Raw genomic sequence first — 24,255 nt, 5'->3', positions numbered from 1 at the left:
TTTCCAGTGGTTCGTTAGGTCTATGAAATTTGATATTCCTTGTTTTCCTTGGCAAGAATCTTAACTAGAAGAAGTTATTGATCCAGGTAGCAAGATCCACAGCTCTACATGACTGTTTCCACTCATTGCAAATTTCTAAAAGTAATTATTTCAGGCTGAAATTGTCCATGCCAGATCTCAACCCTGTGGAAACAGGCTTGCATTGGAAGATGAAAGCAGAATCCATACCCTGCTTCGGAGTACCTAGAGTGGAATAAATAGACTTTTTTCTATCCCAAAATAATGTCTTTTAGCTGAACTTTAAAAAATCATTAAGCATTTTAAGTTTAAGCTTCCCCGAGCCCTGCATACAACAAATGTGGGACCACCTGCTTTGCCAGTGATAAAAACACTTGCTTTGAAGCTCTTGTTGTTTTTAAGGTGTTTTTTTTTAAACCTCCCTTGAGACAAAGTGTTCTCAAGTTGAAAATTTACTTTTCATGTCCCAGTCTTTCATCTAAAATACTCTAGATTTTAACAGTTACATCTCTGATTTTTTTTTCTTATTTAACTTAATATATTTTATGGCTTTGATATGCTGGTAAAATGATTTTGAAAAGTATTTTTAACAGAGATTAAATGCCAGAAGCCCTCTGCTCTATCCCCTAGACCTATGCAGCCACGGGTCCTTATCTTCATGAAGCCAAGATATGCAGATACAGTGTCTGGAAAAATCAGTTTTTCAATTGCCAGACCAAGCAAGACCTGCAGCTTAATCACCAATATCCACAGCCCCTAATCCAATGCCCTCCACAATGATAGGTTACTGAGTAAATAAATGAATGGGCTTTGGGTGGACCTCACTAGCAGATGGTTTACTGATTGCCATTTACTTGCCTGAATACTTTTTTTAGAAATGCTATAAGGTTTACTTTATTATAAACACTACATTTCTCTAACATAAGAGTCTCTTCTCTCTTTGTCCTGGTTGCCACCAGCCACCAGCAGCCAAGTTATAGGAGCAGTGGCTACACATGCTCAAACCCATGACCACTCAGGGTTATGGATATTTTCACTTCATGGCAATCACAATCCAACCTACCCGAAGGAAAGCGATTCAGCAATGCGGCCTCTCTGAACCTTCTCCCCTCTGCCATGCTGCCCACAACCAAATAATCAATTCTGATCTAAATTAGGAGGGAGATGTTGATACAGGAGAGCAGCATTCAAGCACCTCCTCTCACTTGACTCTGAACCAGAGCAGCCACTAGTTCTATGTCAACTCCCAGGGGTCACGGGTGCAGAAATGATGGCCCGGAAAACTTGCCCTCCTTTCACAGCTCCACTTAGACAAATCAGAGCTCTAGGGAGCCTAAAGCTCCTCAAAGACAAAGACCAAGTCATTTGCTCCTTTGTATTCTCAGGGGCCTAGTGCAGTTGGTTGGGGGTTGCGGGGGGTGGAGGTGCTTAGAGAGGGAGTGCTCCATAAATATTTGTAGGACAAGGAAATGGGGGGGGGGGGAGAAGGAGGGAGGAAAGAAAGAAAGGAAAGGAAAGGAAAGGAAAGGAAAGGAAAGGAAAGGAAAGGAGAAAGGAAAGGAAAGGAAAGGAAAGGAAAGGAAAGGAAAGGAAAGGAAAGGAAAGGAAGGAAAGAAGGAACGAAGGAAGGAAGGAAGGAAATTGAGCCTTCCCAAGCAGGCTCCAAAGCCCCTATCTTGCTAAAATATTACTTCAAGCACAGCTGTTTAGAAAGCAACCAACCAGCCCTACCTACCTGCTGATACCTCAAAATTGTGTTAATTCCTTCTCCCTTTTGTACCCACTCGTCCATCCCTAATTTCATTTTTTAATGCCCTTTTTACAACAAAGCAGGCAAACGGTCAGCAATCATCTGATCTAAGGATATAATTTGTTGTCCAGCACTCATGATCAACTATGTTAGTCTTCTCGAGCTGCTCTAATAAAATACAATAGACCAGGCGGCTTAAGCAACAGAAATGTGTTTTCTCACAGTTCTCAAGGCTGAAAAGTCCAAGATCAAGGTGCCAGTGAATTAAGGTCCCGGTGAGGGCTCACTCCTGTGTTGCAGTCACCAACTTCTCACTATGTCCTCACGTGGCCTTTCCTCAGTGAATGCATGCGAGGGGAGCAAAAGATCTCTCTCTCTTCCTAAGGCCACTAATCTCACCATGAGGGCCCAACCTGCAAGATCTAATCTAACCATCATTACCTCCCAAAGAGCCAATCTCCATTATCATCACAGGGTAGAGGGGTTAGGGCCTCAATATATGAATTTTGGGGAGTACATAAACAATATTTGTAGGACAAGGAAATAAGGAGTGACATAGGGAGGAAAGGAAAGGAAAGGAAAGGAAAGGAAAGGAAAGGAAAGGAAAGATAGGTAGTCTATAACACCAGTATCTCTTAAATCTGGAGATCGCATTCATATTTGAAGCTTCTCCTGAAGAATAAGAACACTTGCCAGCCTTTCGCCTGTGTTATCACCTGGAATAAACTGAATGTGTCTAAATGGAACCTGCCTCCTTTGGGGAGCGCATAACCCCACCAGGTCACCACAGCCACCATGACCACCTCATGTCTCCCATCCACCTGTTTCATTAATTTGTGCCTGGACCATTTTCAGTTTTCTGGATGACATGGGTGAGGAGGAGGAAACTCAGGTAAATGATACAGTTTCGACTATCAAGATGGTGAGTTATCTTGTGTCTCTGTGCATGTTGGCTTACTTTAAACGTAGTGTACATCTGGAGGTGGGAGCTAAGCAGAGAATTCTATAACACATGGAATCACATTATGGAAAATCATCAGAGGCCTTTACTTGAGCTTTTGAGGTTTGTAGGCATGGAAAATTAGAGCCTTGGGGCATGTGATGATATCAAGGAACCAAAAGACCAGATTCTTTGATTAGGCTTCAGGCTCTTGGAATCTCCTGATTGTTTGTCTTATTATCTGGGAGAAATATTAGAAGGCGAGTTAATGATACTTGCTGCTGACTCTGGATTGGGAAGGAGTCGCCTGAAGTATCAGTGATTGGCTAAAGAAAAGAAATAATTACAGGCTGGCTAGATTAGAAATTTAATCTCTATTTTCCCACAAGTAAATGAGATTCAATTTGTAAAATATCAGGGAGGATAAAAACTATCACACACACTCATCTCTATGCCCCTTAGAAAACTGCCTACTTTGGGACCCTCAGCTATGTGTTCCTTAGGGCTACATTTCAGAGGGTAGCCCCCATACAGAGTGTAACACTCAAATAGGAGACACTTAGAAAGGGAAGCCCTTGAACCTAACTCGCCAGGACTGAATGCCCTAGCATGCCCTCCACCATTCATGATCCAATGAACACTGGGCACTTCCCTAGGCCAGCCACCTGTGCCAACACTAAGAATAGAGACAAGGCAGAGTCCACCTCTGGGCTTAGAGTATGGTTGGAAGTGGGTCTTTCTTTGGAAAGGAAAACAACAGAGAAGGAACTACATCCCTAACTTTGAAACTTCTGGGTGAACTTCGGATTTCCACGCTGGGGAGCCTCGTCTTAGTACGAGTTCCTCCAGCACAGCTTGCCGAGGCCTCTCACCCTTTGCAGTCAGAGGACACCTGACCAGGTCTAGGGAGGCTGTGAGGCTTGGAGAGTGGCTGGCCTAGCCCCAAGCTGTCAAAGAGGGGAAGCTGCTATCTGCACCCATTGCCCCCCACCTCTCTGTTTTTTTCCTCCAGGAATTCCCAACACTTTATGCCAGAACCACTGAGGGCATTTTTTAAAATATAGATTCTCCAACCTACCTCAGCCCTGCTGAATCAGAATCCTCAGATTGGGTGGAAACTACTTTTTAAATAATCTTCTCAGAAAATTTTTATATATCAAGTTAGAGAACCACTGGGTAGTAGAAAGAGCACAGCCATCAGAGCCAGTTAAACCAAGATTTGAAATCCGGCACTGAGACTTAATTAACACAATTAACCCTAGGGACCTAGGTTAATTATTTAATTTCTTTGTGACCCAGTTTCCTGTACAGTAAAATAGAACAATGCCCAGCGTTGTTATAAACTTAGAATAGACTATGCTAAACACTCATCACTGAACTACTATGATAATCTCATCCCACCTCCACCAATGCCTGTCCCAGTGTTTTGTAATCTGGTTTAAATTTAAGTCAAATTTCTCCAGGATTGTTGCCCTAAGGGTATATTCCTATCTGCAGAAAGAAGAGATTTGTTCACTAATTTTTTAAATCCAGGAAATAGATTGTAAATAGAAATGATTCAGGGGATTGAGTTGGTTTTAGCTATGGGTGTGAGCTATGGGTACCCTTCCATGAAGAGACAAAGTCAGTTATAACCTGTCTAACTGGGAGCAAGAGATACAAAACTGGTAAGAATTGTGGGAAAGGAGAGAGGTCGCCATTCCTTCTCTTTACATTTCTGTGATGAGCTATCTTTTATTGCACGATAAAAATGAGAAGAGCTATGGACTAAGAACCAGAAGACCTGGGTTCAAACCAGCCATGTGACTTTGGACAAGTCAATCCTTTCTGAACCTCAGTCTCTTTGTCCATAAAATGAGAGATTGGAGTGCTAAAGTCCTACTCCACTGACTAATGGGTTTCATATATTTTCAAAGTACAAAATATTCAACTAACAGCCACATAAATGAGGCAGGCACCAGAGCACTGAAGGAAAGGAAGACCTGCCAGGCTGCAAGCTCCCACTGTGGGAGTCTGGATGTAGGATATCTCACAGGAGTCTGACGTCAGGCAGTGTTTACCTTGAATTTGCCAACCCCCAAGCACTGTAGCACTCACAAGAGTTGGCCTCAGCCCAAAGTTCCCAGTAGAAAGAGGAGTGAGCAGAGTGTCCACATGTCACCTGTCTCTGGATGCTCCAAGGGCAGGAGGCAGCCAGAAAATACTTAACCCCAAACTAGGATAGAAATGAGATCCATCCAAGGCAGTAGACAAAAGGTAAAACTGCCCAGCTGGTTTTCCAAGAAAGTTTGGAGAAGTTCATCAGAGGGTGAAACACCTGTCAACAGAGCCACATGAGAGCTGGCAGTGGTGCAGCCATGGTCTCTATCACCAGCTTCCCAGCAAAGGCACAGATACATCTTTCTCTCTCTCTGTCAAGCCAACATGATTTTGTCAAGGTCAACAGCTGGATTACTCTTGGGTTGAGGTGCTCCTGCTTGAGCGCCATCTGGGGCAGGGGTGGCAATTAATGGGATACTTGGGGAAGGAAGGAATTGAGTGTGAAAACCCCAAAGAAATGAACATTCTACTTCCTTGAGATTATACAGGCCCTGGCGTGGACTTCCTTAACTCTGCTACCTCTCCATTTTCTGATGTAGTCACCTTTCTTCTGATCTTTCCTTCCACCTCCCGTCTTAGAAGACAAGATGTCATCCAACCTGACAGTTTTGCTCATTGCCTCTGGATAGCCACACACCTCCCTCTCCTGGATTACCACAGAAAGATTAACTCTTCTTTCTGGACCTTTCTATTGGCTTATTTTCCTCTACATGTCCTAATTTAAATGTTGGCTTCCCAAAATCCAGCCTGAACTCTTTGACCGCCTTTTTGCACATTTCCTCTTGGAACAATCTTATCCAAATCTATGGCCTTGGTCATCATCTTCATGCCACAGACTCTGAGTCAATATCAGAGGTCCCAAATTCAATCTTAAGGTTCTGACTTAAGTTTCAGATCTCAACCGTCCCTTTGGTCTCTCTTGTTAGCACAAAAGAAAACGGTCTAAGCTACAAGAAGGAAACTTACAGTAGGATGCTTTTCAGAAGGGCTTTTCCCTAGGAGGCCTATGTGAGGACATTTCCCATTTTGCCATTCAAACCACTCCCCCATCCCCATCCCATAGCTACTGAAGCAGTACAGGAGTGGTTGAAAAACATTGGTACCTAGATTCGAATTTTATCTCCACACTTAGGCAACTTGCCTAACCTCTCCAAGTCTTAGTTTCATCATCTGTCTTGAGGGGTTGTAATAATATCCACATTATTGAGTCATGATGAACATAAAATGAGATAACCCCTATAAAGTGCTTAGCACAGTGCCCAGCACTAAGAAAGAACTCAACAATGTTAGCTATTATTATATGGCCATGCTTATTATGCAAAACAGTGATTCACATTCGAACTTCTGCTATCTTAATAGGGAAAAAATTTTCATTTTTATTTCAATTCTTTCTAAATCCTTTAACCCTTTCCTGCCCCACAGCTACATATAATCCAAATGGTAGGCACCAACTCCTAGGCCAGTTAGTGAAAGATGCTCATGGAGGGAAAAGGGCTTCAGTTCTTTTGAGTTTCTTTGCCTAATTATAAGATTTTCCTATCAGCCAGGATGAGCTCATTCGTGCCAAGTATCCTCTTATGCATGGTGAAGCTGAGAGGAAAGACACATGCCTGAATTCAAACTGCAATGAGAAAAAGAGATGGACATCAGGCAGAATCGGAGAAACAAGGTGCCAAGTACAGGAAGCATGATTTTTGGATAAGAATTTACATTTGCCAAATTTGTTCTGCCCTCAATTTCCATCTTCTGCTCTTAAATTAAAATGTCCTTCTTTTCACTCTCAATCAAAATGGGTGGGACTAAGCAAGTGTGAACTCCCACAAGAGACAAGTGACAGGAAAGATGAATTCTTGACCAACTGGAATAATTCTGTTACTTACACCTTTTCCCCTGGGGCGTGCAGGGAAAACGCTAACAGTCTTCTCAGAGCTTCATTCTGTGTGGCTTCCCTGATGCTGTGTGTTTGTTTGTACTCATCACGGTGGGGCATATACTTTCTTCCCTGCTGAAGTTCCAGCTTTCATTTTTCTTTAGCAAGCAACACTTAGTTTGCTGCAGCCTACTGATTACGAGGGTGCACAGACCCAGATGAATCATAGAAGCAGGCAGATGGCACAAATACAAATCCTCTGTATTGTGTCTTACACCCACACTAACCTTCTCATGTGGCCTCTCTTCCCAGCATCCCTTTCCTTCATTACCTCATCCATACCCAAAGGACAATTAGTGCATTCAGGCACTAGAGACAGCTAACTGTACAAGGGAGAGTACAGCAAACAACCTCCTGGTTCCTGGAATCTAGACACAACACAAAGGCAAAAGAATTGAAAACAGTAATCGTATCTGTGGCAAGTGCTGCAGGGTGCCATCCAGATCACTCGTCAGGTCCTAAGTATTCATCCCCCAGCTGCCAGGAGTGTTGACTTCTGGTGGCTTAGCTGAGTTCCTTTTTAAGTTATGTCCATGGGCTAAGGGGGCCAACTTTCCCAATGACACCTCCCTCCCAAAGACAGACAGTATCCAATCCAGTACCTAGTCAATGTGTATGTGTTGGGTGGTTTTGGTGGGGTGGGGTGGGGGCAGTCAAAGCTGATCTTTCTGCTTAATTTCAGAGCAACTCTGAACCGCCATCCCAGGTCCAAAAGCTCACCGTAAGATTGGCAGGGGCTTTTATTTGGACTGCATTGACGTTTGACTTCTCCTTCTGACCTGTCCTTCTCCTATCACCCCCCAAAAGAATTTTCTGTGTACAAATCTTCATCTCAGAACCTATTTGCCACTGAACCTGACCTAAAACAGTAACTCTGACAAATGAATGCATCAAGGTTAGAGGAAACTAGTATTCCAGAAACGTCCACCAAGACTTGAAGCACTCCTTAAGATTCATGTAAAGTTAGGGGGTAGTCTGTGGTGTTACAGAGCCAGCCAAATTGGCCCCACAGTTAGATGGATGCACAAGTTAGGCTCTGGGGAATGACAGGACCTGGGACTGAAGCCAAGATGCCTTGGGCTCTGTCCCAGCGTTTCGTCTGTGTGCCCTTACGCAGGGTTTTTAGAGCAGTTCTTCTCAAACGAGCAGTGTTGGAGGACCACTTTCACTTTCAATATATCACAAACCAATTTCTTGTCAAGTACACTAAAATAAACTACAACTCCACACTTCTTAAGTGTGGCCTACACATAGTAACTTCCTTCAAAAGAGCATAGTATGAAAGTAGGGGCAGGGAAGAAGATAACTTTACAGTAAAGAAAACTGGCAAAGACTGCCTCTGCCAGATGACCAAGGTCAACATCAACAACAGTGATAAGTCATGTGCAAAGTATGTAACCTTGATATTATGTGGTGAAAATGGCACTTCAGCTCTCTGGTCTTCCTCCCCCAAACCCATAAGCCCAGTTTAATCATGAGAAAGGCAAATCCCAATTGAAGGACATCCTACAAAACACCTGCCCGATAATCTTCAAATCTTTCAAAGTCATGGAAACCAAGAAAAGTCTGAGAAATTGTCACAATCAAGAAGAGACATGATGATTAGTGGTAATATGGTATCGCTGGATAGAATTCTGAAAGAGAAAAAGGACATTAGGTTAAAAACTAAGAATATCTGAATAAAGTATGAATTTTAATGAATCATAACGTATCAGTATTGGCTCACTAATTGTAGCTAATGTAATATATTAATTTTACTATCTTACACTATCTATAAGATACTGCAGAGTATGTGCGAACTCTCTGTACTATCTTCTCAATGTTTCTGTAAATCTAAAACTGTTCCCAAAATAAAGTTTATTATAAAAAATAAAACAAATGACAACATACCTGGACTTTTAAAGACATATGAAATACAGGTCTAGATGACTTAAAATTTCTCTGTCAAATTACCATAAAAGTTTTTAAAAACTTACTGTCACTTTCTATATTCCAACCACCAGGAGTAAGTGGTTCTCAGACTGGCTTCGGTCTGTTGACTATCTTTGAGGAACTCTCAATTTGACTCTAGGGTTCAGTTTCCTCATCAGTAAAATGGGAGCATAGGGCTATAGGATCAGATTCCCCTCTGGATAGCCTCTGAAGTGCTGTGCTGAGTGATTTATCACCTTCTGCAAAAACAGCAGGTGCTCAGAATCAGATGCCTAGAATCAAGCCCCCTTCCATGACGATGACATGAGGCCCTCACTATCCAGCATTGTGAACAGCTGTCCTCTCCCTAAACCTCTTGAACTCCAGTAATACAAAGGCTACTGTCTCTGGCCTTTTTTTTTTTTCCAATACAGAACTAGAAAAGAGGGAAAACATAAAAATAATGCTATGTGTTCAGGCTGTCACAGATGGTCCCCAAGCCAGGGTGCTGAGTGTTCTTTTTCTCTCTCTCACTTGGAACCCCAGAAACCCAAGAGAAGACTCTGGTGCCGGGAGACTGACGGAGTTGCAACCCAGCTGTGGGCCAGGAACCACAGCTCTGTCTGCAGACCATGAATTGTCATAGTACAGACAGGGCACAGTATGAAAGAAGACACATCACATATGGGGAAGCTGATAAAATAATTAGAAGACAAACCTTCCAACGAGCAAGAAAGAAAAAAAAATGGCAGTTGAAAAACAGATGGTGGCAACCTGTCCCATTGAATAGGTTTTTGAGATGTGAGTGGTAGGTTTTAAAACAACCCAAGGAGATAATTATACATCTGAGATGGCCAGAGATTATTCAACTTCTTGTGGATCTTGGAAAGCCAAGAGCTGATGCCCACAACTAAAGCCCCAAGAAACAGGATGCACACAGAGCAAAGGCCAACAGGGAATTGGAACGAAGAACACTGGTCACCACTCAGGCTCCATGAGTGAGATGAAGGATATTTAAATATTGTAACTTGGAAGGAATTTAAGGATTGAAACACTTTGGGGGGCCGAGGCGGGCAGATCACAAGGTCAGGAGTTCGAGGCCGGCCTGACCAACATGGTGAAACCCCGTCTCTACTAAAAATACAAAAATTAGCCAGGCATGGTGGCGCACACCTGTAGTAATCCCAGCTACTCAGGAGGCTGAGGCAAGGGAATCACTTGAACCCGGGAGGCAGAGGTTGCAGTGAGTTGGGATCACACCACTGCACTCCAACTTGCGACAGAGCAAGACTCCATCTCAGATAAATAAATATTGAAACTCTTATTCCATGTGTCATTCATATGTTACCTCCTACTAATTATATATTATTTCCTATTACTTAAACTTCTACTACAAAACTCTGTGGTCCATCTCCTAGCAAAAGAGTCCATCTACGTATTTGATCCATATTTTAGAAATTCTTGGAGATGGAACGTTTCAGCAAAAGTAATATTTCATAAGAGTAACGTATTGGCATAAGAGTGACATACTGGCATAAGAGTAGTATATTGGCAATGTCATGTTACTTGTTTTAATAAATAATCTCAGAATCCCAGTGACTTAACACATAAAGTATGGTTCTGCACAGGTCAGCAATAGGGGCTCTGCTCCAGGTGGTCTTTCAGGAAGCAGGCTTCTCCCATGCTGTGGCTCCTCCATTTTAAACACAAACCAGCAGAAATGGGTAGGGAAAGTAGAAAAAGGAGAAAGCCACCCACTCTTACCTGCCTTGGCCTAGAAATGACACACTGCTTTGCTCAAATTGCATTGGCAAGAACTAGTCACATGACCTCACCAGATACAAGAAGGCTGGGAAATAGTTTGACCCTGTGCCCAGGAAAAAGAAATAGGATTGATGAGCACTAAGATGATTGCCAGGAGTAATCATAAGAGGCACACTCAGAAAGCTGCCCAAACATGTTGGTCTTCAATAGTTTCACAAGGCTCAGAGAATGAAATGCTCTGAAAACATGGGCACTGTCTAGACAACTTTCTTATTAGCACCTGAGTCAGTGCCCCACCTGTTAGCACTTATTCACAGGATTAAAAGTGTGGGTTCTGAAGTTTGACTGCCTTTACTCAAATCTGGCTTCTGCTTCTTGCCTCCTATGTAACCAATCTGGGATAAGTTAAACCTCCTCTTTGCAGCTTGGTTTTCTCCTTTTCACTTAGATATTGGTACAAAGGATAAGGATATTGTTACTTGTTTCAGAGGACTGTTAAGTTTAAATGAGATAATTCTCATAAAACACTTCACATGGTGCCCAGTGCATAATAATTTCTTAACATTTGTTAAATACTTCTTACATACCAGGGAGTACCATAAGTGCTTTATATTAATAAACTAACTTAATGCTCACAAGAACCCACAGAAGTTGGAATAGTTTTCTCCATTTTAGACACAGAAAAAGAGGCCCAGAAGAGTTAACCAGTCCAAAGTGATACAACCAGTGAGTAAAAGAAACAAATTAGTAACCCAGGCATCCTGGCTTCAAAGCTAAATTGTTTCACCCTATCATCACCTGCCTTTCAATAAATATCCCCTATTTACTTGCTATTAGCACCTTTATTGAGGTGTAAATGATATAAAATAATGTACTTATATAAGAACAATCTGATAAGTTTGACATTATACATATACATATACCTGTAAAACTGTCACCACAATCAAGATTATGAACATATCCATCATCCCAAGACGTTTTTCTAGCCCCTTCGAAATCCTTTTCTTCCACTACTCTCCACTCCCCCTATCCCCAGGCAACTACTTATCTGCTGTCACTATAAATGTCTGAATTTTCTAGATTTGTGCATAAATAAAATCATACAGTATGTCATTTTATCTGCTTCTATCAGTATAATTACATTGAATTTCACTCGTGTTGCATGTGCTAATAGTTCATTTACTTTACTGATAAGTATCCCATTGTACAGCTATACCACAGTTTGTTTATCCATTCATCTATTGATGGACACTGATGGACATTTGGGTTGTTTCTAGTTTTTGACTATTACAATAAAGCTTCTATGAATAATCATGTTCAGTCCTTGTATAGACACATACTTTGATTGCTCTTCGGTAAATACCTGTAAAATGACTGGGTTATTTGCTATCTATATGTTTAGCTTTTAAAGAAACTAACTATTTTCTAGAATGATTGTACCATTTTACACATCCATCAGCAGTACATGAGAGTTCCAGTTGCTTCCCACCCTCGACTTGCCATGGTCAGTCTTTATTCTAACAGATGTGTAGTGCTATCTCAGTGTGGTTTTAATCTGCCCCTAAGGAATAATGATATTGAACATTTTTAATGCATTTATCTGCCATCCATATGTCCTTTCTGGTAAAGTACCTGTTCAAATATTTTGCCCTATTTTACCGGTTTATTTGTTCTCTTATTACTGTGTTAAGGGAATTCTTTATATATTCTGTATGCAAGTCTCTTATTAGATATGTGATTTGAAAATATTTTCTTCCAGTAGGTAGATATTCTTCATTTTCTTAAGTTTCTTGCAAAGAGTAGAGGTTCTTAATTTGAATGAAGTCCAATTTATGTTTTTTTCTTTTATGGTTTATTCTTTTGGTATGGGATTTGTAAACATTTTTCCTAATACTTTGTCACAGAGATGTTCTCTTCTGTTTCCTTCTAGAAATTTTATATTTTTAGATCTTGAAAGTAGGCCTATGATCTCTTTTGGATTTGGATATGTTGCAAGGTTTGAATCAAAGGAGTTTTCTGCTTTTTTTTTCCTGTTTTTAGGAATGGATGATCAATTGTTAAGAAGGCTATGCTTTCTCTGTTGAAGTGCCTTTAAACCTTTATAAAAGTCAATTGACCAGATACATGAGATTTATGTTTCCATTATATCTACTTATATATTGTCCATCTTGATACCATTACCACACTACCTTGATTATAATAGTTTTATGTCTCAAAATTAGGTAGTATGAGTCCCCCAACTTTGTTGTCTTTCAAAATTATCTTGGCTATTCTAAGTCCTTTGCATTTCTATATAAATTTTAGAATCATCTTATCAACTTCTAACAAAAGAAAAAAGAAAAAAAAAGCCTTCTGGGATTTTCACTGGGAATGCTTTGAATTTATACATCAATTTGGAGACAATTAACAATACTGATTCTTTCATTCCAAGAATTCAGCATATTGTTCCATTTATTTATATCTTCTTTAGTTTTTCTTAGCAATGTTAAGTAGTTTACAACAGGGATCCCCAGCCCCTGGGCCACGTGGACCAATACTGGTTCATGGCCTGTTAGGAACCAAGCCACACAGCAGGAGGTGAGTGGTGGGCGAGCAAGGGAAGCTTCATCATATTTACAGCTGCTCCCCACTGCTCACATTACTGCCTGAGCTCCGCCTCCTGTCAGATCAGCGGCAGCACTGGAGCCTCACAAGAGCGCAAACCCTATTGTGAACTGCACATGGGAGGAATCTAGGTTGCATGCTCCTTATTAGAATCTAATGCCTGCCTGATGATCTGTCACTGTCTCCCATCAACCCCATATGAGGTCCCATATGAGCTTGTAGGAAAACAAGCTCAGGGCTTCCACTGATTCTACATTATGGTGAGTTGTAAAATTATTTCATTACATATTATAATGTAATAATAATAGAAATAAATTGCAAAATGAATATAATGTGCTTGAATCATCCTGAAACCATCCCCCAACTGCCCTTGGTCTGTGGAAAAATTGTCTTCCACAAAACCTGTCCTTGGTGCCAAAAAGATTGGGGACTGCTGGTTTACAATATACAGATATTGCGATTATTTTTAACAACTTCTTTTATATCCATATTATTTCTCTATACAGATTATATCTAAAAGTAGCAGGTCACTAATACTTCTCTTGTGTCTTCACTGGGCCTCCATTTCCTCATCTGTGAAGACAGAATAAAAACAACTGCTGCCAAAGTTGGGCACAAAATTGCATGTGTAAGGCACCTAACATTTGTGCCTATTGCACAATGCTGCTGGTCTGATTACAGCGTTAATAAGTTTTGTTTAATAAAAGGATGAAGAGGGAAATAGAGGAGTCATAAGGATGAAGCAACAAAGTGTGGGTTCAAAGCGAGAGGCATCCAATCTGATAAGACTGAGCCTAAAAAAAAAAAAAAATGACCACAGCAGCACTAATTGCTCAGAAATTAACCCCAAGACTCAGATAGCCAAATGAGGTGGTGTGGTGGAAGCAGTTGTAATGCTCCTGGCTAGACAGAGAATACATAGTAAGAATCTGTTGTGTGCACGTACATTAAGAAATTAACAGGTGATGTTCCAGTTATAGGAATGGGAGAAATCAACAGAAATTTAGCCAGGAAAGGAGCTTGAATATGTAGCACTGAATACCCTCTGCATATCTGGGTAGGCTGTAACCTTGTCCATGTCCAGATAAGAACTAAATAAAGCTGACTCGTGATGCTTCTTAACCTCTCTATTCATCTGCTGATACAAGGGAGTCCATGACCCACCAGGAAAGTGGGCTCCATCCACTCAGAGTGGGCACTGATAACAAAACACCCAGCAAAATGCTAAGTGCATAGCAACCTACAAGAGATTCTTAGTTGACCAACGGTGAAAACATTTATAATCAGGGTTCTGAATTTTTTATTGATTGGTGGGTGTGCAGAGAATAGATTTATTAATCAAGGTAATTAGCACTTGCTACCACAACAAGCAAACCAGGAATCTCAGAGGCTTAGCAGGATAAAGGTTACTTTGACAGGACATAAAGTTGCTGTTTGTTCGGCAGTGCTCCTGCAACTCACAGCTACACCATCTGGAATACATGGCCTCCAAGGTTGCCATACCCGAAAAAGAGAGCCACAGAGGAATCACACTGGCTTTTCACTGCCTCAATTCAGAAGATCTGCTCACACCCATTGGCCAGAACAAATCACATGGCCCTGAACTAACTGCTAGGGAGACTGGGGCATATAAAAATGCACACCATAAGCACTAACTCTCTCTCCTGCAGAAAGAACTAGGTTCTTTCCCCCACTCCACTCCATTTTTCTCCTGCAGAAGTGATAGGGAGCAAACAGATAAGCTGTTTAAGCAAAGGGTCTGCTGTGAGGTGTGTTACACGGCCAGGGGTGAAAAAAAATATGAAAATCTGGCCATGGTGATGGAGACAGCTCAGTATTTATGGAATGAATTTTGGAGCACTGCTCTCAATGACAGTGCTCCTGTACCCAAATCTTTACACCCAAAAAGCTCTGAATATGTTCCAGTGTACTGAACATGTAACCAAGGGGTGGAAATAGGAAGGATCACACTTGTCATCATGCCCAGTGACCCACTGGGGTATTTTTGTCCTTCCTGCCCCCATAATTCTGGGTTCTGCAGGCTTTGACCCTAAAAGGGCACATTTTTGCCAGAGGACACAGCAAGTGTCCCACTGAGCTATAATTTATGATTGTTGACAAGGCATGTTGGACTCCTAGTGTCCAGGAATCAGCAGGCAAAAAGGGTAGTCAACATATCATTTTATTATATGTCTGCAGGATCTGTAGTTATATCCCCTTTTTCATTCCTGATATTGATCATTTGTGTTCTTTTTTTCTTGATCAGTCTAGCTATGGTTCTACCAATTTTCTTGATCTTTTCAAGAATCAATTTTACTCCTATCTGTGTCTTTATACTTAAACTGCATCTCTTATAACCAACATAGTTCCTCTAATGTTGTTTTCTATTTTGTTGATATCTATTCCTACCTTAATTAGTTCTACTCTTCTACTGCATTGGGATTTAACTTATTCTAATCTTTTTGGCTTTTTAAGGTAGCCTTAGGTCATTAATTTAGACTTTTCTTCTTTTCTAATACAAGCACATAAAAATATAAATATTTCTTTAATTACTGTAGTAACAGTTGCTTTAAAATCTACATCTATTAATTCCAATATCTAGATCATCTCAAGATTGATCTTCACTGATTATATTTTTTCAGAATAGGTCAGGAATCTGGTTCCTGTTCTTTGTATGTTGGGCAATTCTGGATGGTTTCCTGGACATTGGGAATGTTTTGTTAGGGAGATTCTGCGTTTCTGTTACACTTCTCCCAGTGAGTGTGGTGTTTTCGTTTTGGCAAAACTGCAAACTCTGTCTTTTGGGCAGTAGCTTTTATCTCAGTTAGGTCATTGACCTTTTACTGAGCTGCTTGCAGTGTGCCACATGCACACAAAGTTTGGGACTCAGCCAGAAAGTTGGGCACCTGATGCATGGAATTTGGGGCTCCCCTCTCTGGCACTCTTCTTTTAGAGGTTTCCTCTCACTTTCTTCTGGCTCTGGCTGCTCTCAACTCTTTCTTCTAGTTCATCAGGCCAGAAAGACTATGGGCATTGTCTAAGGCCTGCTCTTAAGCTAAAAACCATAAATGGGGAAGACACACCTTGTCTTATCCTTTCACACATGTGCCAACTAATCCCCATAATCTGCTTATAGTTACTCACTTTCTGATGCCTTCAGATAGTTGCTCTTTGTATTGTTTATCTGTGGTCAGTCTGGTAGCAATTTAGCCATCCCAGGAGTGAAAATAAGTATGCATATTTTAAAGTAACAATTAGGCATAAGACATTTAAGTGTGTGAGTTAACTTTCTATGTTCATTTTTCCACAATAAGAAGACTTAGAGGAGCAAAAGAACACAAGATAGCTTGGAAGTGGAGAATGAAAGTTTCTGGAAATTGAGAAAACACAGAAAAGGAGGTAGAGGCACCATGACAGCATAATTACGGGTTGAGTTGATTCTCGGTCCAATCTGGCAAGAGTGATGAAGGTTACTGGTAAACACGGAGAGCCACATGCTGTGCTCCATACCTGCTGTTTGTCCCCCAGCCCCACTCTCCACTCTCACCTGCTGTCTGCCCTGGCGGCCAATCTATATGAAAACTGTGTCAAGGGTTCCCTTTTCCTCTGGCTTCCATTTGCATTCAACCAGTGAAGAATACCTGCAGGAGATTAAAGGGAGGAAGGAAAGTAAGGTCAGGATATTTTTCCCCCAAGATCTCTCCCTGGTAGGTTTCTGTGAGTTGATTGCATTCCTCCACCAAAGGCCACATTTTCTATCAGGCAGCCCTCTCAAAAACCTCTCTAGGTGCTGGTAAACACTCCTTTCCTTCCACCCTTCTGGCTTAGTGTTGGTAATGGCCCTCTACTGGGGCGATGCAACATCCCTTGTTGCTTTTCCTAAATCCTGCGCACACTTTTGTAAACAGTTCCTTTATTAAACTCTTCCCAGCATGAGTGCACCATCTGTTTCCTGCCAGGATCCTGATGGATAGAGCACGCTCAGAAAAACAACTTTAACAGGGCCTTAGAAACAGGATGGTAAAATATCAGCCCACTGTCAAGGAGGAGAGAACACATTAAATATCTCCAAAATAATAACTCATAAGCTTTATTCACATGTATTGTCTAATTTAATGCATTTAACAACACTCAGATTACATAGGTAATGATATCATTTCCATTTAAAGTTGAGAAAATTGAGAATCTAAAGCAGGTGGGCCACTGGGATTCCCTGACCTTCTTTAGGCTATAAATCCTCTTATCTCCCCACTACCCCTAATCCATTTCATTCAGACAACACACACCACCAATGCTGAAATGTAGAGCTCTCCAACTTCTGGGGTAGCCGGGACATTTTTAAAGTCCTTGAAGCCCAGGAAGGGTGTGGTCATCCCAACTTTGCTCGGCTTCTGTTAAAATCCAAATGCTAGAAAAATAGTCCATGGTAAATTCAGCTAGTTTGGAGACCTGAGCATATTGTTCAGAGACCCCTCTTGCATTTATTTTAAAGAAACTATTTTTAAAAACTAAAATACAATATGGGAGTTGTAGTGTGTACAGCTAACTAAAGTATTCCTTAAACATCACTCCAGGGCTCCACAGGAGTTCCCAAGCTTCAGGTTGTGAAACTCACGATACAGAATTTAAGTCAGCAGAATAGATTAAGACCTCAGGCTCTGGGAATGGGCAGATCTGAGTTCCTTTACAACATTTCCTAGCAGCCATATTCTAGGCAAGCTGCATAATTTTTCTCATCTTCAGTTTTCTCATCTGTAAAATGGGGATAATAATAATACCTACATCACAATGTTAAATAAATTAAATAAGCTCAGGCATTTTAAGTGCTTAATACAGAGCCTGGCTCACTATAATCACTCAATAAAATACAGCCGACATTAATATTCAGATTCAAATTCACAGCAAAGATCCATCTTATTATAATATGGCATGTAAATATTAAAAGAAAAATGTCTTTAAATCCTTTTAGACGCATATTAAAGCTTCCCAATTGGGAATTTACAAAGAAATAGCCTTAAGAGTATCCAACATTGCTCCCATTTCCATTTCAATAAAAGACTCCAGAAGTTGCTGGTCCTCTAAATAAGCCTTGTCATTTCCTTAAGTAAACTTTCTGTACCACTGGGTATAAAACGTAACAGAAAGCTATGTGCTCAATTTATTTTATAGTTTCTTACTTATTGTTTTCCATTTCCTGTTTCAAAGCTGTAAACGTTCCTTAAACTGCAGCTAAAATTATTATTGTCATTGAATTACCTAATTTCTTAGTGTAGAGTCTGGATTGGAGGGCACTCCATTCCCCAGTGAGCTACAAACAGGCATGTTGCTAAGCAAGAGCTGTGAAGTTCACTCTTGCACGTGGTTCTGACTTTGCCATTTGATGCAGGTGGGTTCTTTCTGCAAATTGCTCATTAGAAAATCTGGATCCAGATTTTAACCATGGAAGTTATTCTAGAAATATTTAAGGATTGATTGATCCACCAGAAATGGGAACATTTTTACCATATTTGGTCATCTTCCACAGGGAGACCAGAGTTCCCCCTTGTAAAGGCTTTCAACCTATTAAATATTCTATCTCCAAATTCCAGTGAGTCTTTGGAAAAACCTCCAATCTATCCTTCCCCCTTCAGTCAAGACCAGGATCATGGAGCCCCGCCCTCTAAGATTGGCCCATGGAAAGCTCAAGGAAGCATACTCCTCAGACATCAGTGTCCAGGCACAAGCAAGGCCTTCTGGGGACATCATTCCGTGGAGATGCAAGGCCAACGTCTAATCTCTTCCAAGAATCAGAACCTAGTTAATGTCTCTCACACACTCCTCTAGAAATGACCATAAAGTTAATGCCATAATCAAATATTTGGGTTTTTTTGTTTATTAGTTTGTTTTGTGCCTCCTTCATAATCAATCTCTATTCTGAAAAATGAGAAGTAAACTGCAGCTGTTGGGATTTTCTGCAGATGGTCTCCCAGATGGACAGCAAGGTCCCCAACATAAGACTGTATACACTTATGATAATTTTTGTCAGCCATAAACAGATATAATCTCAACCACAATGACTTTAGGCATCTTAAGGCTTCAATCAAATAAGTTTAGATGTCCAAGTATTCAATTTTTATTTAAAATGTCACCAGAACTTCAACAACTCTGAAAACCAATCTTTCACCTTTCCTTAATAGTACCACTGGCTGATCAGACAGACAGGACTCCTGATATTCTAGGTATAAAGGTTACTAAACTGTTAGACAAACTGTCTTCAGCGAAAAACAGGTTTCAGTTTTCAGTAACCCAAAATAGCATACCACCGCGGCCACTGTGATCTTAGGTAGATCCACCACCAGTGAGGGAATCACTAAAAAAAAATGGAAGCTACAGAGTAGTGTTGCCTCAAGCCCTGTGAGCCACCAAGCCTTGATGCCAGAAAGTCTGGATATCATGCAAAGTAGCTGGAAAGCAGGCTACCTGTTGCATGATGGTGAACTGATGGCATCATCAGGCATTCTGCCCTCCCCACCACAATCTAAATATCAGCAGATGGAATAAATTCGGCGCCAGTGCTGAAGTGGCTCCAACTGTCTCCATCATCAGACACACCCCCTGGCCCTGGCCACTGGAAGGTGCCCCAGAGAGAGCAGGTGGGGCTTCTGCTCTCTAAATACAGGAGGCCCTTTCAGCTTCTGCTCTAAGCTCCTTTTAAACCACCACTGGAGATTGGAAAAATCAAAACTTCACAGCAGTGATAAGAGCACTGAAAAGACGCAGATTTCCTGAGTCTTGAAAGGAAGGGGCATTGGAAGATAATATTTTTCTCACTGCTCCGCCTGTGTTTTCTTAGGCCCAGCTAAATCCAAGGCGGTCTCTCCCAGGCCTAGGTTCTCTGGAGGACCGCGCGCAGGCAGCTGCCGAGGGAACAAGGAAACTTGCTGCCCAAAATGTGTAGCTAAGAGTCCAAGAAAAGGACACAAAACCCTCAGGAAGAAGGTGTGTAATATTTTTGTTGAATCAAATCATGATTGTGTAAGGGGAAAAAAGACACACATAAAAGGCTATTTAGTGTTTGGCAAAAAGGGGGAAAAAAGAGCTTTCTGTGTTCAGTACAAACTCACTTCAAGGGAGCTGTAGATCAAATTACCAGCCTGTGACATGTGGAGATTGGCTGAGCAGCAGGCTGACGGTAACTCAAATTCCAAAGCTTCTGGACTGTTCCCGAGCCCATAAACTACACAGAAAATGATCCTGTTTGCTGAATTATTTTCAGTTGCAACAGCTGCTATAACAACTCAGAGAATTTTAATATGTATATACAGGGCTGGTGAGTAACCACTTCAAATATTCTGCAATGGGGTCTCATCTTCCCTTTCAATCCTTTTAGGTGGAGGTGCTAGAGCTGCTGTGAGGGGCCCAGAAAAATGAATGCGCATGGGTGCATGTTCAGGGGTTCACACAAGGAGTAGAATTAGAACTGGAATTCCGAGGGGAAGATCCACAGGAGGAAAAGAAATGTATCTTTTCACAATAAACATATACGTATGCATGACTTTTATAATTCAAAAAGTGAATTTTTTAAAAAATCTGGATAAACCCCATATATCATCATGATGAAGAAAGTATTGGATAAAAAAGGTTCTGAAATTAATTTGAATTTAACAAGTGAGTTTGCAATTTAATTTACTAAGAGGTGAGTACATGAGTGGCATTACAGAGTCTACAGACAAGGTTTGGTTGGCACCTGTGTTTATGGACCTCTTGTAATAAATCAAGGGAATATGGGGATGAGGCCCAGGCTGTACTGGAGCAGGGATTGCAATTGCCAGACAGTACAGGTAAGGACATATTTATTCATTTGGGCTGGCACAGGGCTTTAAAGCATTGGAATCTGAATGTCTTTAAGTGGGAATGCACCCTTCATTGTGACAGCAACCACCACACATCGTTATTCTACATCCTGGATTTGCACATCCACATGCATGGTCCCTAAGGCATTTGAGTTTCCAACACCTGCTGTCCAACCCCATCACTTCCATTTCTGATCAGGAAGTCAAATGTCAGGATATCAGTGAGTGTGAAAGGAGAAAGCTGTGTTGGAAAGTAAATGAAACAAATTAACAGAATAACAAAACTGATAAGCACCATTCTAGCAGTATATCAGTTTGTTGGGGCTGCCCTTAACAAAGCATCACAACTGGGTGACTTAAACAACAGAAATGTATTTTCTCGCAATTCTGGAGGCTGGAAGTCCAAGATCAAGGTGTTGACTGGCAGGGTTGGTTTCCTCTGAGCCTGTCTCCTTGGCTTGCAGATGATCGACTTCTCCGCATGTCTTCACGTGGTCTTTCCTTTACGCATGCATATCTGCATCCTAATCTCCTCTTCCTGTAAGGACTTCAGTCATATTGGATTAGGGCCCACCCATATGACCTCCTTTTCCCTTCATTACCTTTTTAAAGGCCCTGTCTCTAAATACAGTCACATTCTGAGGTATTGGGGGATAGGACTTCAACATACAAATGGTTGGTAGGTTACTATTCAAAGAAGAAAAAGTTGTCTATACTCTCTCTCTCTCTCTCTGTCTGTCTCTCTCTCTCTCTCTCTCTCTCTCTATATATATATATATATATATGTGTGTGTGTGTAGGCAATATTGGCCCATGAAAACATTCCCCCTACAAAACCTTCTTTAGCCAAACCAACCCATAATAAATCATAATACAGAGATTCACAAACTCTTCCACTTACACTCCCGGGATTCTTAGAGGATGTCTCAAAACAGCCTTCAATAAGCGTAAAGTTCCTTTGGCATCTCTCTTTTGCAGGCTATTCCAAAATATACCCATGTTTATTTTAATATAAAAGTAACTTCCTCAAGTCTACTCACACTTTAGGAAATTGCACTATGTTCTGCCTCTGGCTTTGTGTTCTCTTTGACAAACCATATCTAGGCCTAGGGTTAACCACTAAGCCCCATTCCCCTCTCTGCAGCAGGGGTGTAGAGAGGGGATCTCCTGTTGTCTTCCTGCCTCAGAGCCACACCCGTCCTGGGCCATTAGAAATTTCTCCTGCAGATCTCCTGCCATTGCACTTGGTATTTCTGTTATTGTTGTTTTCATGAGAATTTCAATGGCAAGATGGAAAAGGGCAAATCTCTCCATTTTAGATTATCACGTAATTTATGAGAGGACTATGAGTTTAATGTTAATATGAGTTTTTTGGGAACCAACAGTGAAGGTGTGAGGTATCTGATAAGGGGGCTAGGCAGGTGACCAGAGAGAACACAAGCTCTTACATCTCATCCTCTTGGCCAATATATACAGGCTGCTCCTTTCCCCAGCCAGCATCCAGGACCAGAGGCATTACCTGGTTTCATAAAATAGTAAAGACATAAATTTTATAAAGCAGTAAACAATAAAAATATAAAATAAGAACTAAAAATTTACAACAAAAATACAGAAAAACAGATAATAATATAAATATACTCAAGACCAAAAATTGAAAAACAGATAATAAAGATAAAAATTGTTTTGTTTTTGTTTGTATTTTCTAACTTTTACCATGAAAATGTTCAAACCAACAAAAAAGTTGAATAGTGAAATCAATGCCTATATATCTTTCATTTCAATTCAGTAATTGTTAATATTTTACCTCATTTACTTTGTCCATCTCTCTCATGAATGGCCTAAGGATACGGATATTCTCCTACATAACCCTGATGCCATTACCACACCTAAGAAAGTGAACCATTATTCCAGTTCGTATTCAAATCTCCACAATTGTCCTAAGAGTATCTTTGCTTGCTGTGTTTTGTTTTGTTTTGTTTTTGTACCAGCATCTAATCCAGGTCCCGAAGTTGCTTGTGGTTAATTCTTGTTCCCTTTTACTCTAGGACGGTCTCACCCTATCTTTTGTTCCCCCCATACCATTGGCTCTCTTCGGATTTGTCTGAATGTGTCCCTATGCTATTGTGTAACTTTTTCTCTGTCCCCTGTACATAGGAAAAAAAAGAACTTTTTAAAGGTGGATTAAAAATATATGAAAAATGTTAACCCTAAGGCAGCATTAAAGAAAATAATTATTAAATGTAATTAAGCAAGTAGAATACAAAAATAAGAAAAAGAATGGAAAATATTGGACAATAGAACTTACCTTAGAAATAATTTTTAGCAATAAAAATTTCAGAATGATAAATTTAGAAGGAACTAAAACTTTGGGTATAAAACTGGATAACATAAGAATGAAAATCTAATTTAATAAAAGGAAAAGGTCTGAGAACATGTATATTTATAAAAGGGGGATAATAATAGGCCTACATGTATTAACATACAGTGAATGCTTAGAGCAGTGCCTGGTACATTCTGATGGCTATATAACTGTTTTCTATGATTGTCATCATCATCATCACCACCACACAAAATGGATATTGAAAAGCAAAAGTTACAACAGGAAACCTAAAGTATTTATGAGGAAATAAAGAGAATATTATAATGAGCAAGAATAAAAATCCTCAGTCAGTAAAACACTTCCATTGAACCCCCACACAATTCACAACATTGTCATTCAGGAGAGGAAAAGGGAGTAAATGCCCTGGAAAAGTCCACCAGCCTCCTGGTGACAGGTGAGGGTCTGGGAATTTGCACCTGTGTCCATACACTTCTGTGTACCTATCACAAATGACAGCAACTGTTTTAGAGCAAAGGACACATCACCACGTGAACATCTCAGAAATGACAGAGGCTGGGTCACTTGTGAGGGCCTCCCACACGAGCACAAATTTTGCACCACCCACCCACAGTTGCTGCCATGCCAGCCCAGGAAGAGTCCCAGCCACTAGAAGAGAAGGAAGACATGCATCTGCACTCCTGCACACCTAGGGGCTGCTTCCCACAACTAAGAAAGCATTCTCTTGGAAACAAAAAAAAAAAAAAAATAGAACGTGGAGATCTAAGACATTCAACTTTTTGAGGCTTTCCCCAGGTTTGTCCATATAACAAAAGAAAATCTCCACATAGAGATTTTGAAATTGCTTCCAAATTCATAAGTTGTGGCAGTTACTCCCTTCTCTCCTACACCTGATCATCCTTCTCCAACAACACAAACACATACACACACACACACACAGCCCTCCCAACCTCTCGACACTCTCATAGCTCTTAGTCCCTAGAGTGTGGCCTTTGTCTCTCTTCTCCTCTACTGCTAACCTGTTAAGGGTCAATTATAGAGCACAAGCTTTGGGGACCAATCCATAAAT

The 24,255-nt window shown here is 40.8% G+C and overlaps 1 long non-coding RNA gene across 1 annotated transcript in view; it reads right to left on the bottom strand.

Moving 5' to 3' along the window:
• The window catches only part of LOC116467291 (uncharacterized), a 106,416-nt gene that overhangs the window by 28,806 nt on the left and 53,355 nt on the right, over positions 1 to 24,255 (bottom strand). The window contains exons 2-3 of the long non-coding RNA XR_009213267.1: positions 22,297 to 22,367; positions 16,565 to 16,658 (exon numbers count right to left, since the gene is read on the bottom strand). This is a non-coding gene — a long non-coding RNA (uncharacterized LOC116467291). The remainder of the gene's footprint in view (positions 1 to 16,564; positions 16,659 to 22,296; positions 22,368 to 24,255) is intronic.

Source organism: Hylobates moloch, unplaced genomic scaffold (genome assembly GCF_009828535.3).
Source record: "Hylobates moloch isolate HMO894 unplaced genomic scaffold, HMol_V3 SCAFFOLD_4, whole genome shotgun sequence".
Taxonomy (NCBI): Eukaryota; Metazoa; Chordata; class Mammalia; order Primates; family Hylobatidae; genus Hylobates; species Hylobates moloch.
The sequence above is the reverse complement of the archived record's forward strand: the minus strand, read 5'-3'. Positions and strand labels throughout refer to the sequence as shown.